This window comes from Mus caroli, chromosome 7 (assembly GCF_900094665.2).
Source record: "Mus caroli chromosome 7, CAROLI_EIJ_v1.1, whole genome shotgun sequence".
Classification (NCBI taxonomy): domain Eukaryota; kingdom Metazoa; phylum Chordata; class Mammalia; order Rodentia; family Muridae; genus Mus; species Mus caroli.
In genome coordinates this window covers 45,012,733-45,017,129 of record NC_034576.1, presented here as the reverse complement: position 1 = coordinate 45,017,129, position 4,397 = coordinate 45,012,733, and the positions used below count along the sequence as shown (strand labels likewise).

Sequence of the window (4,397 nt, the reverse complement as noted above, 5' to 3'; positions counted from 1 at the left end):
AGTAGTTTTAAGTGAATGATGTCTCATTCCCCCCAAAAGGGGGTGGATGGTTTTTGGCTGCCTGGGTGATGGATGTTTGTTGTTGTTATAGGGAGTTGATTACAAATTGNAAATGGTCTTTGTCAGAAAGAAAATAAAATATAGGAGGTTAGATTCAGGGATTTCTCTCTTTCTTTTCTTTCCTCTATTCTTCTTTCTTTCCTATTTAGTGTTGGGAAAGGAGAGTGAGTAGGGATGAAAAGNAAAAAGGAGGGATATAGGAATAAAAGGATAAAAGAGTAGATTGTTGAATCTACTTTTAAACTAAAGAACATCAACTAGCCAAGTATATTTACATTGGTATGGAATTTTGTATATTTGATACAAATTTAAGTTTTTTTAAAAAACAACATACTATATATATTTATGTTTTAACTTTTGTTTAAGGTATTGTACCTATGCAACTTTGAAAACTGTTATTGCAAACTGTTCAGAATAATTAAGAAATGCAAATTAGTAGCCAATCAATCAAATTTATGGTCTTATTAGGTAGTAGTTTAGCTACTTACAGAAATAAGTTTTATTTGACCTCCTTTGCATGTTTTCTAAGCTAAACAGATAATAAATAGGTAGAAACAAGAAACATTTGCCTATTCAAATATACCATAGGTAGATAGATGGTCTTCAAAAATCTCAGAGATCTACAGAATATGGCATCTAAAGATGCTTTATAAATAATAGGTTTTTCATTACAGTGTGACATACCAGTTCCTGGCAACACCCCATCTTACTTTAAAGAAGATGATGAGTATCGAAGAATCAGCATGTGGAGTTTGCTTCAATGTGGCAAGCTGCCATCAGGCAAAAAAAAACTGCTCTAGCTTCCACTGTAGACAGCATGTTATCCAAACTTGACAAACAGGACATGGAAGAAGTCGACTGCTGGACTTTGCAAGGACGAGGTAGACAAGTCCTTCATAATTCCTGCTTCACAGGAAAGAATGTCAGATACTGGGCCAGAAGGCTGAAGGTGATACTCTAACGATGCAGAGAAACGTTGACCGACTATCCAGGTAGCCAGAAGCCTTTGCCATTTCTACAGTTTTGGAAGCTATTTGTTCTGCACTTCCTGTTTACTCAGGTAATATCCTTCCTGGGTTCTAATGAGGCTAAAGACTAGATAGTTATAATCTCACAATCAAGCTTAAGCTGTATAGGATTTAAGAAAATGTTTTAAAGTCTATGTGTGTGTGTGTGTGTGTGTGTTGATAAATGCAAGTTATGATAGAAAATGATTTAAATACAGAACTCTGACCTCACCAAGATAGGACAGTTGATGGTGTACTTTCTCCAAGGTTGACAAATACAAATGGACTGGATATTATGAATGTAATTTTTACCTGGTAGTTTTCATAATTGTTATTAATATACATAATTATTACTATAAGAGAAGGAGCCTTTATTCAACTAAAAGGGGGATTGTTTTGTGCACTGTGTATTCAGATGCCGATTACTGTGCCCAGAGATCTGCTTGCAGTATGGATGTTGGCATTGCCATTATTATTGAAGCATCTCCTGTTTCAATGTTGTGTGGCAATTATTCCCCATCACCTTTGACTCTTAAAAGTTCTGAGTTAAGGTGGAACTTTTGATCCCAGTGAGGGGATCCTGGGTGGAAAGGAGGGAGAAATTTTCATGAGAGAGTGGCCATGAGAGAGTTTATGGGGACACAAATGGAGCAGGAGCAGCCAGGGTGAAACTAATATGGCAAGTAATGAGGCACATATCTGGGTAGTAGGCAGCATAGTTGGGTTAGAATAGGTGAATATCTGCCCAGCTATAGTGCTTGAAACTTCTTAATAAATAGTATAGATCTCCATGTCATTATTCAGGTACAAGGGAGGGCATAGAAAATCCCCATACTTTTACATGCCACCAACAGGAATTGAAAATCATTGATTATTAATATCTCTCAATATCAGTGGACTCAGTTCCCCAATAAAAAGACACAGTTTAACAAAATACATGTGAAAACAGAACCACCCTGCTGCTGTTTACAAGAATCGTACTTCAGAACCAAAGATAGACATTACCTCATATAAAAGGTTGGAAAAAGATTTTTCCATGCAAATGGACTCAAGAAGCAAGATGGCATAAACATTTTAATATCTAACAAAATAGACTTCAAATTTAAACAAAAGAGATGAGGAGGGACACTTTATATTTATTAAAGACAAAATCCACCAAGATTATTTCTCACTTCTGGACATCTATGTTCCAAATGCAAGGGCACTTGTAAAAAGAAACATTCCTAAAGCTTAAATCATACATCAAGTCTCACAGGTCAATAGTGGGAGACTTCAATACCTCATTCTCACTAATGAACAGGTATCCCAAAGCAAAACTAGACAGAGAAATAACAGAAGTAACAGATGTTATGACCCAAATAAACCTAACAGATATCTACAGAACATTTCACCCAAACACAAAAGAATATACCATCTCAGTAGCTCATGGAACTTTCTCCAAAACTGACTATATACTTGGTCACAAAGCAAGTCTTAACAGTTACAAGAAATTTGAAATAACTGTCTGTATCCTAAGACTACCACGGATTAAAGCTGAATTTCAACAACAGAAACAACAGAAAAAAAAGTAACTCATGAAAAATAAATATTCCTCTATTAAATGAACACTAGGTCAAAGCAAAAATAAAGAAGTTAAAAAGACTTTCTAGAATTCAATGAAATGAAAATGAAGGCACAACATACCCAAACTTAGATGACATAATAAATGTGGTGCTAAGAGGAAAGTTCATAGCATTAAGAGGAAAATTGACAGCACTAAAATCCTTCATAAAGAAATTGAAGAGATCTCCTACTAGAACTTAACAGCACACCTGAAAGCTCTAGGACAAAAAGAAGCAAACACATCCAATAAGAGTAGATGGCAGGAAATAATCCAACTGAGGGTTGATATAATAAAATAAAACCAAAGAGAATGACACAAAGAATCAATAAAAGAAAAAGTTGGTTCTTTGAGAAAAATCAGCAAGATAGAGAAATCCCTATCCAAACTAACTAAAAAGCAGGGAAAGAATATACAAGTTAACAAAATCAGAAACAAAAAGGGATATAATAATAGACACTGAGGAAATCCAAACAATCATTAGGTCATACTTTAAAATCTGTATTTCACAAAATTGCTAATGGACAACTTTCTTGATAGATATCACTTACCAAAGTTAAGTCAACATCATAAACAATTTAAATAGACTTAGAACCCCTAAGAATATAGAAACAGCCATCAAAAGTATCCCAACCAAGAAATGATCAGGACCTTATGGTTTTAGTGTAGAACTCTACAAGACTTTCAAAGAAGAGCTGATGTCAATACTCAAAATATCCCACAATATAGAAGCAGAAGGAGAACTGGCAAATTCATTTTATGAAGTCACAGTCACCCTGCTACCCAAACCACACAAAGAGTCAATAAAGAAAATTACAGACCAACTTCTCTCATGAGCATTGATGCAAAAATACTCAACAAGATACCAGCAAAGTACGTCTATTTGTAAATGACATAGTTGAAGTGGAAACTTAAGGGTTCTTTGGAAGGTCTGTTGTGTCAGATGATGTTTTACTAAGGCAGACACATGAACTTGTCACTGAAGCAGACACAGGTAAAACACTAAGGTAGACTTGTGAAGAAATGCTTTACTGAAGCAGACACAGGTGAAAGGATGTTCTGCCAAAGCAAGCACAGGAAAGGACATGTGATAAAGGATGAATATATTGGTCTGCCTTACCTGCATAGCTGAGCTCCATTTGTCAGGACTCCATAGAGAGACATGCACCAAAAAAACTTCTAGTGGTGTATTGCAGTTTTTTGCTGCTTCTGCAGACTCGGGCCAATTGGCAGAGTGATATCAGCTGAGACAGATTCATGTGCTAAGGCAAGATGAGTGGTGAGGCAAGACCCGTGGAGGACATGTGATGTTTGGAGGGATGTAAATAGGACTTGATGGACAGTGACAGAGGCAGAGCTTAGCTTGCTTGTAGAGCCAGCTGTGCAATGCTTGTTGGTCTCAAGTCTTTGCTGATCTTTGCTTCACTGAAAGAGGCACAGCCAAGAACTTCTTGTAGGCATAAATTTTTTGCAACCTACTTTTTCTAAGGGTTCACCCTCTCCTCTAGCTCACCTCCAGCAGAGGGAGTGGAAGAGAAAAGTTATTAGGATACGGGGAAAATGGGCCTGCTCAGCAATAGTTCTTTGGAGATGTCTTAGTCAGGGTTTCTAATCCTGCACAAACATCATGACCAAGAAGCAAGTTGGGGAGGAAAGGGTTTATTCAACTTACACTTCCATACTGCTGTTCATCACCAAAGGAAGTCAGGACTGGAACTCAAGCAGGTCAG

At 36.7% G+C, this 4,397-nt stretch overlaps 1 long non-coding RNA gene across 1 annotated transcript in view; it reads left to right on the top strand.

Moving 5' to 3' along the window:
* The window catches only part of LOC110297561, a 107,110-nt gene that overhangs the window by 44,995 nt on the left and 57,718 nt on the right, over positions 1–4,397 (top strand). Inside the window, exon 3 of the long non-coding RNA XR_002378303.1 lies at positions 735–949. This is a non-coding gene — a long non-coding RNA (uncharacterized LOC110297561). The remainder of the gene's footprint in view (positions 1–734; positions 950–4,397) is intronic.